Source organism: Apteryx rowi, unplaced genomic scaffold (assembly GCF_003343035.1).
Source record: "Apteryx rowi isolate R43461 unplaced genomic scaffold, aptRow1 scaffold_8, whole genome shotgun sequence".
NCBI lineage: Eukaryota > Metazoa > Chordata > Aves > Apterygiformes > Apterygidae > Apteryx > Apteryx rowi.
In genome coordinates this window covers 2,013,442-2,029,074 of record NW_020451093.1, presented here as the reverse complement: position 1 = coordinate 2,029,074, position 15,633 = coordinate 2,013,442, and the positions used below count along the sequence as shown (strand labels likewise).

General features: G+C 38.0%; 1 protein-coding gene across 5 annotated transcripts in view; it reads right to left on the bottom strand.

The window, feature by feature from the left end:
* Window positions 1-15,633, bottom strand: part of MGAT5 (alpha-1,6-mannosylglycoprotein 6-beta-N-acetylglucosaminyltransferase) — a 140,226-nt gene that overhangs the window by 106,749 nt on the left and 17,844 nt on the right. For 3 of the 5 annotated variants that reach the window (XR_003257297.1, XM_026088928.1, XM_026088929.1), the window contains exon 1: window positions 13,586-13,735. The exons of 1 other annotated variant lie outside the window; for it this stretch is intronic. The gene's annotated coding sequence lies outside the window, so the exon portion shown is untranslated. Of the gene's footprint in view, window positions 1-13,585; window positions 13,736-15,633 lie in introns of those variants that run through there. One more of the 5 variants, XM_026088926.1, reaches the window with a different exon arrangement.

Genomic DNA, 15,633 nt, shown 5'->3' with positions numbered 1-15,633 from the left:
CGCTTCACTTGCTTCATGCTTTTAAAAAACAAAATAAAAAAAAAAAAAAAAAGCAGCAAGTGGCAATTCTCATTATTTAGCTTTTGAGCACAACATGAGATGTAAAGCTTCCTGCAAGGCATTTCATTCTCCATTGAAGGCCAGCCATCTCTTACACATCTGTCAACTCTCCCACAGAAGCATTTTTATCAATTTAAAAGAAGTTTAGCAGGGAGAAAAACATTACAGTTATTGTTGACAACATGCACAACTTCAGCGCGAACACAAGCAGTTTGCACATAAATGTATAGACATGTAAAACACTGTACAGAACCTATTTTTGTAATATGTGTTTTACAAAAATATGGAAGCAAGCCACCTTTAAGAGCATTTGCTAATGAAAAAAAAATACCGCGGTGGACAGGCATTCCCCCTCCCACACACTTTCGCTGGCCTTTCAGTGTTTTGGGGGATGAGGAAAAGCACGAAGGACCAGACAGGGCTTAAGAATAGCAATGATCTAACATTAGCAGCAGGGGAAGGATAAATGCCCAAAAAGTTTCATGAGCAAAACTGAAGTGACAGTGCAAACAAACAAACATCAGGGAGTTAAAATGCAAACCAACCAAGCCTTAGCAAAGTGTAAGCAAAAACATTAACAAACAACCCCACACTACCGCCAGCTCCAGTGAATCCATTTTCAAAGCACAAGAGCAGCCACAGATAGCTCTTCCCCTTTCAAAAGAAGGAAGGGACCAAGACATCCCACAATTTTTATTCAAGAACCCTGACAAGAATTCATCTTTAAATTTAGCATTACATAACCACCCAAAAAAGGCATCCACAGAATTTAATTTATTTTTAAAGATGTTTATTCCTCCTCCACTGAAATTTTTCCTTTTCGATGTGGCAAGAAAATTCCAGAATATCAGGTTTGGGAGGATGATTAATTTAAATGCCTGTTGTGTCATTTTTCAAGAGAAGCAAATCAGATTGGGGGGGGGGGGGGGGGGGAAAGAAAAACACCGCACACTAATTGAGCCAAAGTAGAAAAACAGCAACACCTAGGTTTCAGATTGCTTAATCTAGCGGACCACTCCAAACAAGAAGAGAATTAAAAAAAACTAAAGGAATAATAAAATCTGTAGGAAGATATGTCTGGTTACAAATTCTAGTGAAAACATAATTCATTCATCGGCATCTGACAGAAGAACCCAACTAAAATGGACGGAGGAAGGAACTCGCTCAGCCCAGAAGTATTGCAAAAGGCAAAGTATTTAAGAGGTTTTCGATCAACATATGAAATGAAACAAAACTCCAGATGCATATACACAAAAAAGACAGCTATACAAGAAGTAGGAAGAGCTAAGTACCAAACAACCTTTTCCTACTATATTTCAAACCTCAAAACTTGCCAGCATGAGGGGTGAATTTAGCCTTAAAAAAGTTAACAGGTCAAAAAAGCGCCAGGTCCTGCTGTTTCAGTGCCAGTGCTATCTGTAGCTGTATGCGTGCTCAAATGCTACTAGAGGATATAGAAGTACCTGGAACAAAAAGCAGCAAGTCCCAGCTCCTATGAATCACAAAAAAATCCACAACCCTGACCACACTTTTCAAAGTCAAGTTGTAATTCTTATGTCTGTGTTTGTGTCTGGAAAGTTAAATTACAGACACCTTAATATATCAGGGCATACAATATAGTATAGTCTGTAGAGGAGGGGAAGGGAGGGAAAAAAAAAAGTTACCAAAATTCTTACATCCCCTCTGAGCAATGGCTGCATTTCCCTGGGTACACAAGTGAACACGTCACGTTGCACACAGTATTTTTAGAGTAAACTCTTCCTCCTCTGAACTAGTATTTGCTTTATAGTAAAACCTCGATGTGAACTAGGAGATTTTGACTCGTTGTATGACCATCTGGGGGACAAACTCAAGTCTTGTCCCAAGCAGCAAGAAAAAGACACAACCAGCGGTGAGGCTGCAAACCCAGAGAGAGGAACATTCGCAAGCGGGGCTGAGCAGCAAGCCTGGCCCTGGCGGCCGTCTGACCGAATGTTTTTCTGCAGACATTGCAGCACAGGAGAGTTTTCAGGAGAGGTTGAGGGAGGTAGGGGAGCGGCAGCTTTTAAAAGAATTACATGATGTGGCAGGTTGAAAATGGCCATGCCTCACAGAAAGTACCCCGAAACGCTGCAAGATTCAGACGTCTTTTTTTTAATGTCCTCACATTCAAAGTATGGAAGGAGAGGCTGGTACTGTGGCTAGGAAGGATTGGGAATGAAGATGAAAATGGCTTCACATACATGAGGTTTGATTCATTATCTTAACGGAAGCATACTGTGCAACATAGGAATTATATGTAAGAATATGTAATTGCAAAAGATTAATTTACAGTTGTTGTTATTAAATAAAAAAAGCAGGGTTACTATCCACATTTAATCTCTATGACTATGGAGGAACAAGAACAAACTCAATCCCTGACAACATTTTTCTTTACTGCAGAAGCATGCCTTAAATGGAAGTAACACAAAGAAAAATAAGTATTTCTGTCAGACAGTCATGCCAGGTGACTGTCAATAAAAATGCTCAGAACTTGCTAACAGATTATAACATTTTTCTTCTAAATTACAAAGAATTTGTCTCGTAAAAAGGTGTAATTAAGGATGCTTTTAAAATATGTTTATTAATTTGCTTTTGATTTATTTTCAAGAACTTTTAAAGCAGAGAAAGTGCTTTTCCTGAATTTTAAGAATTCAAATAGGTTAAAGAATCCCACAAAAATCCTTCAATTTATTTAAAGTACTGTTCTCAAAAGCTTGTTGTTTCTTTCCTTTAACCCACAGTATTAGGATTTCTTATAATTAAGAACTATAAGGCATGCCAAAAAGAATAAAAAAAATCCCTTTAATTATGGCAACTGCCTAAAGCAGAGCCAAAGTCAAGAATTTTAAACAAACCTCCGCACAAAGCTGCAAAAAGGCATCTAACGGGATTTATGAACACACCCAAATGTGCAACTCCCAACTTAATGGGTCAGTTTTGACTGTCCCTGTAGGTGTTTAAACACCTTTTAAAAATCAGATTTCAAGGATCTGCCTGAACATACTTCACACCTGTAGTTCTCATCAATGTCAACTTGGTATTGTGGGCTTTTAGCACCTCTAAAAAATGCCTACACATTAAGTCACTTCTGATTATCTCCATCTGTGCACATTTATTCTTGTATAAAAGTATCTCATCTCTGTTTATAGTTTAAACCACAAGGCTGGACCTAGGGCTCACACATGGAGTCAGAAATACTAACAGCAGTTTATAAAAGAGTAGGAGTGATATCTGAGTTCTTCAGCACTACCACTGCATTTTATTAGTTCAGTCCTCCTTAATGTGTAAAGGCAAAAAATATAAAAGAAACTGAAAATGTCTTTAGCATTTGGTATATTATTACTTGCTACCATTAGGGGAAAAAAAGAAAAAGAAAAAAATCAACCTAAATTACTGCTGTAACTCAAGAACTCACAAGGATGAGGAAGAAAACTTTTTTAGGTATGAGAGCTGTGACTGGAAAGTTATTTTCATCTGCTTCTCATGGTTTTCTTAAATATTGGAAAACTAAGGTGTATGTCCCTTGTTAAGCTTTACATGTTCCTAACTTCATAAGAAAATGAACTTACCCTCATTATAAGAAATACTAGTTTACTGCTATTTTTATATTGTCAGTTTTCTACCTGAATTTAACAATTATATGTATATAAAAGTTTTATATATGTATTTACATACACACACACACACATAAAAAAAACAATGAAAGCAAGACTTGTTCTAACATAGATCAATATCCCAAATGAATGAAGAATTTGAGTAAAAAAAGTACATGTGCAGTGAAAGTCAAGGGAAGTCACTTTGCATCCCTTCTCTTTTGAGAAGGTGGTCTAAAGCTACTCAATTTTGGTATTCACAAAAACTCGATCGGTTCAAGGACTATGCACTCCAAGAAAAAGTGTATATATAAAGTAAATTCTATCTTGACATCATTTTCAGAAAATTCATATAAACAGATGGAGTGAAAATATGGGTCATGGATAGGAGAGACTGACCTTTCAGGACAGGGCTCATTTAACCCATATGTGGCAGCTGGCACTACAGCATACTTTAAGGACACTAAAGAGCATACAAATTTCTGACATCAGTTAGGTCAGCAAAAAAGTTAGTCTGGGTCAATCACTCAACCTGAAGAGCTAACAGGGTCCCTGCATCCCTAAATTCTGCAGATTCTTACTGAATTCAATAAAATACGTATTATAAACACAACTCCTTAACCAAAATGCTAATTAGCTGCCCCCACAGGAGAATTTGTTGCTATTTCTACAGTTAACAGTAAAGAGCAGCGTGGCCTTCTTGAAAGCGCGATAAGGCTGATAAGACTCTGCAGGGGCTGCGGCAAGCGCAGGCTGCTGCTCCGCCAGCCTCATTAGCGCTGCACAGCTGATGCTGCACTCAATAACACTGCCGGCCCCAGGGGTCTGACAAACACAGGTCACACAGAAGGTGAGAAGAAAAAGATTAGAAAACATTTTTAAAAAAGGTTTTACCCTTTGTAAGCTGAATCAGATTTAGTTACAGTGGCAGTAGGGAAATGTTTCCTTCTCTCGATAAGTTCTCAGACAGGTCCACTTTGAGGGCTGGAAGCATTATAAAATGACTCCCAAGAGTAACTGTACAGTGATTAAATCTGTTTAGAAAAGAGTAAGAAGCCGCAAGATGGCTTGACTAAGTAGTCATGTTAGGTGAGGAGGCTATTTTCACTTTGAAGAAAATGCAAGAGCTCCGAATTACTTTAATGGGATAGAGTGCTACCCACACTGTGCCAAGAATATTAATTAGAAATAAACTATTCATAAGTAATCCTGAAATACTATTACCCCTTACTGCTATCAGTCCTAATAAGGCAGTCACAAGTCTTATGGGTTAGAGTGAAGGACTTCATGGGTGCGTTCCCTTGACCTCCAACCAAAACGTTCTGTGACCACAGTAGGCTAATCTTAGTCTTCTTGGTTTGGGAAATTAGTAGAATGACTACCTATCTCTCAGGAATAAAAAAAAGTTATCCTCATCTTCTTCTGGGTATTCTATCAAAGAATATAAAACAAAAACAGAAAGCTACCCAGAAGCGCAAAATATTACTTCAAAGATATTTAGATTTATTGTTTAATTACTTACAAAGAATTATGTATGTACAGTTGATTTCTGTAGCATGAAAAATTAAATATCTGTTCTTTATCCAGTGTTCAGATACTGTAAGTTCAAAATAGAATTCTAAGTCATTTGATCTCAAATTGGGAATTATCAGTGCTGAGTGTACCAGGACAGAAAAAAATATATATATACACATGTAGCTGGTTCAAGTAAAAGACTCGGTCCTATACAGTTAGAAGCTTGTCTAAGGAAAAGGAATACATTACATTTAAAAATATCATGGTTTTAAACAATTTCAGAAGGAATAATTTCTATCATTTAGAGGTCTAGCTTAATGATGCTTCCCAACTTTAAAAAGCACGTTTGTTTACAGTACTGAGAAAATAAAGACTACTATAGAAATCATCTCTGCTCACGCATTCTTGTATCTTTTTTGGTTAAATAATGAAAATAACAATTTCATTTAGAAAAATAAAAACACAATACATCGAGTGATCTACTCTGATAACACTTAAGAAATTCCCACCACTGAACACTCTTCAAGCTCATTTTATACAAGATTAGCAGCAATGTACTTCCTTGCAGTAGTTGAGAAGAAAGTAATGACTCAACAGCAGTAGCGCTCTCTCTGCATTTATGGTTTCAGACTTATTCCTGATGTCTTCCTTCATCCCTTAACTCCTAGGGCCATGTCTGCTTATGACACCCATTGTTACGTACTTGCAAAGTGACTGGGTGAGTTTTTAAATTTTATTCTTTCCAGTCTTTTTTTAATAAGAAAAAAAAAGAAAAAGAAAAATGAACTCATTTCAACTTCTTTAATGCTTATCCATTTGGCTAAACATGAACAAAAGTGCTTCTCATAACAAACAAACAAACTGTGCTTGTTTTCAAACACCTGCTAAGTGGTAACTTACTTGAGCAAGATCATTTGTGAGTCAGCACACAGGTTTTACAATGGCAGTTGGGCCTTCGCCCCCTGCCCCTTTCAAGCACTTAATTGTCACATCTACTGGTACAGAGCCATATAAGAATTATTACATAAATCCCACACAACACACATTCATTACATCTACTTTAAGATTTTGATATTAAAACATAAAAGAGATTTTTATCTGTGTTCTGATTTTAGAGGTGGATCACATGTTTTTGTTCACTGCTGTAAAAATTCTGTTTATATTTGAATGAAATTTAATCATTTATTTCAGGAATTAAAATCTTTAAGTCACATAAATACTACAAGACTTGTGACAGAACTCAGGCTTAGATGTGCTGATATGTATGTATAATACACAAAAACCACTTAGAGCACTGATGCTGCTTATGATAGCTTTGAAAGGGTGGGAATGGCCTGGACTGCCCTACTCACTTTTCTCTCCCATCTTTCCCACCCTCCTTAACACCTGACTGTGTCAATACTAGTTGCCAAAACTAAGTTGGACAAAAACTATAAGCAAAGCAGATCTATTGCTGGCATAATTCCTCCATTTCACTACAGTAGCTTGTTGGTCAGCATTTTAATGGTTATGCCTTTCCATTGCACTCAGAAGAGATCTAACTACAGGGGTGGACTCTGCAGAGTCCCACAGCTTGAGGCCCGTTCAAACTGGTGCTGTCATTTGTTACTATCACCCGTGAATCAGCACTGTTGGTTGGGTAACTGTGACACTTTCAGTGGTTATCGGTCCAGACCATCGAACATACTCTGTCTCAATACCAAGCCCTGGGCTTTCTCTTCTTAGACTGAACCCTCCTCCAGCCTGCGCAACATCAGTCCTGACCTAGCAGGTCTGATGGGGTCCAGTATCTGCACCAAACACAATAATTAAACAGTCTCCGTAATGTCACTACCTTCTAGCTTAACAGAATGCAGAATAAGAGAAAAAGAATTCTAGAGCAGATTTATGTTAAAAGCACTATATCTTGTTCAGAGGCATTAGAAAGGACTACTTGCTCTAGTCCTCTGGCGTAACGATGCCCAGGCAGCGAGGTGCACCCAGCAGTGACGCTCACTAGCATTTCACTTGAGGTTCGTTACAGCCTTTAACCTAGCAAGCTCTCCTGGACTTGTTCAGGGTCTGGACACAGCCAATTCAGACGGAACGGCACTGGCACTCGTGATAGCAGAAATACGGAGGTATCCGGGACAGGAACTTGCAAGTGGCTGTGTGGAGTTAGCCAGGGAGTTAGCTCTGCCCACAGACCGATCGTGTCAGTCAGCAGAAGCTGTGCTACTTGAGGGTGCACGAGGCGAGGATCACTGCCAATTTTCTTCCAGCAAGGCTTAGCTACAAAGACAGCATGATCTGTATGCCACATAAGATTTTCAGGAGAGAATGCCTAAACTTCAGACAAATCTGCAGTTGTCCAAATGTTAGGCATTCTTTATTGAAAAGAGGTTTCACACAGTTTATGGTCTTTCCTAACTGTTTACAGTTCATTTAATCTATTTATCCCCCCAAAAAAGATATGTAAATACCAGAGCCTGTCAGGTAAGTCTTGGTAAACAGCTCAAGCATTGCTTTTTAAAGCACCCTAAGCATCATCTAAATCAGATGTCCTTATTTCCTGTTTTGACTTGGTCTTCTACTCCAACCCCCAAATAATCATCTTCCTCACCTGTGTCTTTCACCCAATTCTGAAAACATTGAGATAGTTGTATTTAATTATCTATACCAGGAAAAAAAACAGACAAAAAAACCTCTCCATGTCTCCTTAGAAAACATCAAATTACATGATGATGGAAGGAATTAAGTTTTACCATCTTATCCCTGTACACAAGGCAAAGAAATCTCTCTATCCAGTGCACAGGAGACCTAAGTTATGTAGAAGAGAACAGAACAGCCACCAGCTGGAATCTCCAGCTATGTATCCACAACAGTTATCTAAGCAATTTGGAAGCAACTGGAAGCTATTTGGTTAATGCTTGTGTTAGCATGACTTCATGTCTGAAAAAGTAATACTCTTCTTAATGTTGAGATGGTACTTAAAAATACTACAGTATGAAATACTAAGCATATGATGACCCAATGACCCAATGTTTGAAGACAATTTACAGCTTTAAGAAAAATTCCTATTTGTTAACTGTGGAGGACTTTTCAAAGACACTAGATATTTTAATGCTGCTCACACTTACTGAGGAATCACATTGTTACTACTCTATGCCTATGTATTTGCCTATCCCTGAACCCTTGATTTACTATAAGTGAAATACTTTTTTCAGCACAACTGTAAATACCAAAGAATGGCATTAATTTTAATCTCTATGTAACAAGACCCTCAGTAACTCCAGCAGCAGTCAACATGAACCCATGTGAGACTATACACATCGGAAACACATTCAGAGTGGCCGAACTGGCATATTGTATGGACTTTTAAAGGCTTATTAAAAACTTCAGAACATAAATAAGAAGTTTCACACTTCAGATACTCATTCAAGCCTCTCAGCCTTACAAAGAGTTGGCTTTTTCTAACAACCCATACAAATAAAGAATTTTGGAACCAAGAACACAACCCTTGCAATCATTTACTAGAAGCCGCCACTTGTTTTGGAACTTATGCTACAGAACAATTTTACAAACATTTTTTTCTTTTGGCAAGCAAGCATCCCCCAATGACAATGAGTTTTTCCAAGTGTCAGTTGCCTACAGAGTAAATGTAGTTTGGCCACAGATCTTAGCTGCTTTTGGCCAAGTAAACAAAAAAAATCCTTTTTAATTTGCTTCTAAAGAACTGTACCCCAAGTATGATAGAAAGGACAGTTACAGACACTCCACTCAACAGCTTTCCATAATTCATTTAGGCATTTTATCATGAAATTTCATGAAGGTTACTCCAAAACCTCTTCAGACAGTCCCAGAATATATAGCACAGTATCATTAAGCAACTTCTGGAAAAGCATCTACTTTCACCTTAAGCAATTAAAGAGAAATTTGGTTCATTCACATATTTAAGCTTAGGTGCATTATATTCTGTTGCTTTCTTTTACATTCTTTTTAAATAGCAGTCTTTCCACTGACTTCCTTCAGGTACCTTCTTCCTCATAGAGAAAGATTCTGTTTTTCCTGTGTTGCCTTGTGAATCAGATATCAAAATTCTGCTTTAAAATGTTTCTGCCTCCCCCCGCCAAACCATCTGTACAACTATGCACTTTTCAGGAATGCTCTGGAAATGAGAAAAACTTGGCTAGCAGCTCTTAAAACAGATAGAAGTTTCCCCTTGTGTAATGCATGTGCTTAATCCCATGTGTCCACGTATAAATCAAGTCAGAACCATCCCCACAAACAAGCTCCCTTCATGCCTTACAGTCTGAGCTCTGTGATTAAAGGTGGAGGGGGGGGGAAGAGAGGGGTGGAAAGAAAAAAAAAAAAAGAATCCAGGTGATTTGGGTATCTAGGCAGCATATTTTTCTTCCAGGCAAACAAGAAAGGATGATGGTGCCAGCATATCCAAACCAGATCAGTAAAGAAGAGAAAGCTGAAGCTCTCTGTGCATTTATGCAATATTCGGACCAGCTGCACATAGATAATTAAACAGGCTTGCAAAATCTCTACAGCTTCAGTTTTCTCAGATTTAGAAGTCTTTCATAAATTAATCAAGTTCTGCAGATATGTGATATCACTTATATTCATATTGAGAAGCAAATAAAAGGCACAAGTGATATCCAGTAAGTAGACAGGAAAGAAGAGGAAAAACATAGGAAAGTAGAAACGAGGGAGGACAACTGTTACTAGACAACCTTTAATCCTAATGATGGTGGGAGGGGAGGTGGTGTTACATTCCCAAGTCTGCAGAGATCCTCCTGTAGCTGTTGCTCAGAAGTATGGCAACACAATTCTAGCTGATTACATCTCTGTTTTGAGCACTGGATTCTTATCAGTTCCCTACTTCAACATTCCAAAGTATTTCCAGAAGTCAGAATGGCCAAATACTATTAAGTCAGACAAACCTGGTGGGGTGGGAGACAGTGTCACCCTTCTACTCCCCTCCCTTTCACCTCAGACCCTGCTAGCAGTGAAATGACGACCTCACCAAACCAGCTTGGGAGTCCTCTGTGCAGCAGCAATAAAGAAGGTTTCAGTATACGAAGCATGTACCGCAAAGGTTCTTCTGAAGGCAATAAAACTGGGGGGAGGGAGAAGTTAACTAAATCAAGCTCAGTTCAGTATCTGCCCATTCATGAAGGAAGACAGATTCCATTCATACTAGCAAGCCGAACATGCAGCAAAAACCCTCCACAATTTAATTTGAGTCATCAATTTGAGAAAAGAGATTATTTTATGTCATAACTATTGCTTATATGGGAAAAACAGTATTAGGTGCTTAGTATGCTTTAACTATTGTTAAAGGCAGGTGGAAAGGAGGAGGACATGGTCAAAAAGAGCTGCCACTACTGCAAAATGCAGGCTCAAAAGTAGCTCACAGGGAAAACCTCACCTGTAATCAGTCCTAAAAGACATGCTCACATTCTTAGCTCTCACTGAACAGTCCTTTTTTCACTTAAAGACCATGCTCCTACCTCCTCGTAACTGTAATAATCTGGCTTCATCATTGAGAGGTGTACAGTACAACAAAAAGGAAACAGAACAGCTACTATAATCCTGCATGTAACACTAACATTAAAGCTATAATGGCCTTGAGTTTTCTGCTTTTCATGCTTTATTTAATAAAAAAAATTTCACAAAGATGACCTCATATGTAAGACTGGTAAGCGTTCTGCAATTAATCAGTAGAGGCAGGTGACAAAGTGTTTCATATGCTTACCCACAAAGCAGATGAGAACTCCACACTAAGTATGGCATTAAAGAACAAGATTCTGTCTGCCATAGGTTACGAGCAGATGAAGTTACCACTAACGTGGAGAAAACATCTGGAAGGCAGTGTCATATACAGAATTTAATTTTTGACTAAGCAAATGTAACAGTGTAAATTTGCATGTATTAGTTTATCTGCAGTCTGGCTGCTTTGCAAAAAGCCACTCACAAGGCAACGTAAGAAAAAAAGAAGGAATGGCTCAAAGTATTTTCATATGATTACTCTTCTGGAGTAACTTTAATGGAAGATTTTCCATAAACATTAAAGAAAAATACCATTTTTGGAACATAGGCACACACAGAGAATCCTTATCTAGAAGACAGAGCATGAGACACTTTGAAATAAGCAACCAATTCTTCACATTTTTTGTACACCTTCCAGTTGTCATTGTAAAATTAAACAGGAAGAACTTGAAGGTCTTGTCAGTTTTCAGATGAAAATACTATTCCTGAAAGGATTAATGGGTAACTTAAAAATATCAGCCACTAATCTCCAAAAGTCTAAGCACAGTACCCCAGAAAGTCCTATACCAACCACTAACTAAGAGAAATTAGGTCAGAATCCAAATCAGATCACACTGGAGTAACATCAATCTTCTTATTTCAGAGCTGTCACATTTTAAATCTTTCATACCGTTTCCACATAAATTATTAAAAGCAAAAGAGGTCTTTGCTTGAACAGAGACTAACCAAAAGTGACATTTCAGTTTAATGTTACAGTCTTAACAAGACATTTTAAAAAGTTCCTCTTCAGTCGCTTAAGATACACATCTCTAAAGGTACCCCCGTCAAACAAACAAACAAGAGGTATCTACCAGACTGCTTGAGGGTTTCCATAAAATGATCTGCGATCAAGCAGCAGTACTTCTAACACTGCAATCTGACAATACAATTTCTTTCTTAACCAGTTTCTGTGCCTTACTCTAATTTCTAGCAGATTGACATACTCTACCACATCAATCCCAGTAAAAACAGAGAAGCTGTTCCCATTTCAATTCTTTACATCTGTCATCTTGCAGCTAAACTGCACTCTGGAACCCGAGAGATGTATTCTGTATTTTGACTCTGCCAATGGCTTGCTGCATAGCTTGAATGAGTTGTACCTTCTTTCCTACACATAAAATAAATAGGATGTAATATCCCCAAATCTTTGAAATCCATTGATGCAAAGCCATATAAACAAAATCATTGATATCTGTAAAACTGTCAGGACTAGAGCTTGTACTACTGTATACTTAAAGAGATTTGGACCCTAGATCTGTTAAAATAAATCAGCGGGAAGCTTAAGCCTCAAAGACTTCACCTATTCAGCTTAACTGGAATTTACCAGCAACATACACACTGTACAAAATCTTCAAGTGTCACTTACCAACTGACACATTATCTCTTTATTACTAATCTGCTACTGTAAAGCATTGAGACCTTTCATTATTGATGCAACCACTTTCTATACTATAGCGTAGATTATTTTTCACAATGGCAACAGTCTTCCAAGATGCAGACTGCAGTATCTTACCTCCAAGTAAAATATTTGAGCAGATTATAATAATTCACTTCTGGAAGTTGTCAGCTGCACTATAAAGAAGTGGCCACTTCATCTTACGCTATTATGCTCCAAATCTCCTTGACTGACTCTGTAATTTACTAGAAGAACACAAAAATTGAATGAAGGCATCTCAATGGTACCGTGTTCCCAGAAGTGGTGGCATGGACTTAATTACAATTTTTACCATCGTATTTATTGCTTTTAAACTCAGTACAGTACATTGACTGACACTGCTGACAAGGCCAGGCAAGGACCAGAAAAAAGTGTCAACTACAGCTTTTAGATATATAGACTGTCTCTTTCCATAATGAGAAGCAGCACACTATCCACATCCTATGACATCTTCTACTATAAAATTCACATTTTATCTACAAACTTGTCACCAAAACCAAACCAACTGTATAACCACTGACAGCAAGACATGGTAACACTTATTTTATATAGAGTAATTTTACAGTGACATTTATGAGCTGTAATGAACTATAGGAACCATGGCATAAACCTACTTAACCCATAATGAACTAGAGGGCAAAATAAGTGGTTTGACTGCTAAGTAATTAAACAATGCTCCAACTTTTTGCCATTCAGCATTAACCTCTTTCATTAAATAACATCATTTCTTACTTGTTATATAACCAGTTTCTGTCTATCCCTGACTGAGTTACAGTATCAGAGGTCTACAGACTGGCAGTTCCTTTGGGACATTTACTGACTCCGGTTTGAGAAAATACAGAGAACGCCATGAGAAAAGCCAAACAAAACCTTCACTCCTCACACAAAAACCCAACACACAATGATTTAACCAGTGGCTATTGCTACCATCTTTGCTAGCAGACACAAACTCACTTTGCTCACATGCTGAGCCCAACAGAAACTAAACAATGTTCCAGTTTATGCTGACAACACTAACGAATGCACTGTAAACCCAGGGTGCCACCAAAAGGAGCAGTCCCTCTTCCCCTGGTTGGGTCAAGATTTACTGCACAAGTCACATTGAATAACCAGGCTTTTTGTTTGGTTTTATTCTGTTTTTTCTTCCATTGGATCAGCTTACTTGCAGTGCAGGTCCGCAAAGTTTGGCAGCAGTCCTCAGCCCAACTGGACCAACAGAAATGCAGAAATCTTGTCAGAAGCCCATGTTCACAGGGGTATAACAGTACACTGCTTTAGTTAACTCTGAGCAGGCAGACAGACCAGTTTGCATACTTCTGCAACAGGAAACACAGAAAATCCACCAAGTTCTCTTTGTATGTATACTAAAAAACAAACAAACAAAAAAAAACCCCCAAAACACACCCAAACACACAAAAGAAGAAACAAGATAACAGGGTAATGGCTCCCTGCTCCCTCGCAGTAGGGATAAAGCAAATGGCAAATAGAGCTAATCTCAGCTTGAAGGCAAGGCACAATGAAGAGCTGCAACAGACCCAACTCACACAGCCTGTCAAGGAAAACAGACATGAGATTACTTCTTCCCAGCAAGATGGATTGATGGAAAGTTTTCTCAAGACAGTTAAACCAGTCAACTTTCTTGCTGCTGCAGCTGTAAAGACAACTCCCGCTTTACCTTCCTCTTGTCCCAATAAACTAAAAGGGAAAAGTTCCAAAGAAACAGTTAAACTGATCTCTCCTCTCGCCACCTCCTGCTGGCAGCAAATTAATCGCAAAAGCTCAGGCAACTATAAGAGCCATCAACAAGAGAAAGGCAGGAGTAAGATTAAATAAACTCAGTAATCTGCCCAAAGTGCAGGCAGGCAATTGAGCATGTTATTCCAGGGTTGGTTTCCATATAAACTTGGTTGCAACAGCATTATGTTACAATCTAAGCCTTAAGAGCAAGTTTTTCAGACCTGCATTTCAAAATGTTCACTTTCTAAAGCAGCCCAAAGCTCCAGCTACAATATAACTGCTCTAGTAATCACCTAACCTTTATTCACTGTTAAAAGCTTGACCTAAACTGTTAATATTAATAATGTTACTAAGCACTAGGAGTCCATGACTTGCTTAGCTCCTCATTTTGAAATGGTTACGAAGACTGATGCTTCTCTTCAAAGAAAGAAGAAACCTTTTCTAAAATTATTTAATTGTCAAGTCAACCCAAATAAATACTCTCCAAAGGGACTTTTCAGACCTCTTCATTTAAGTTCCAGAACAGCAGTCCAGAAAACTGTATTTCTTTCCTGTTATCCTAGAGCTACTACATATGCGTTTATCCTGGAAGAAAGCACTGCCAGTGACAACAATTGAGTGGGATAAAACTAAAACAACCCTAGTATTTCTTTGGCAGTTTTAATCTTATTTGTCACGAATCAAAACCTTGTTAATGTCAAAACTACCTTTTGACACAGAACCCACAGAATTTTGTTACCATAACTATGAAGCATTAATTAGACCTTTGCACCCTTGCTACTCTATGTGGTTTCTGATCAACAATATTTGAACAAAAAGATATTTTTCTTATAAAGTACAAATGCTCTCCAATAAGAGGTCAAACAAGCCAACTTATAAAGCCGTTTTAATCAAGTATGTGCCAACACACTGTGGACATTTTACCCTGAAGATATATTAATGGATCTGTACCAACCCTGCTTCAAAGAAAGATACTGTACAAGTCATAACTGAGTCTTCTTTCTAATCACAAATATGCAGCTTTCTTGACTCTTGGAACTACAGATACAGGACTGAAAGAGGAGAAGGGGGACACAAAAACCCATATGTATTTTCTGCCAAGGGCAAACACATCAAGAGTTCTAAGATGTTCAGAGTCATCTCTGTTATCTCCTTTTTAGAGGAATATGTTCCAAAGCATAGTCAGCAAAAAATCCACTAAGAATTGAGAAATCAAAGGGAGCTTTCACAACGGTGATAAATGCTTTATGAAAAAAGGAAGGCACAGAGCAGGTTAGAGTTGGCAGAATACCAGGATCTTTAAATTCAAATTGGGAAATATATTCCCTTCATCTTCCTCACTCCTCATCTCAAATGGGGAATAATATGTAATGTATTTTGCATCTTTGTAGTACTTTTCTTTCACAACCAACATTTAAAAATGGCACTTCATCAGCAAAGGTATATTCTGTTGGATGGGACCTTCTGTAAGGG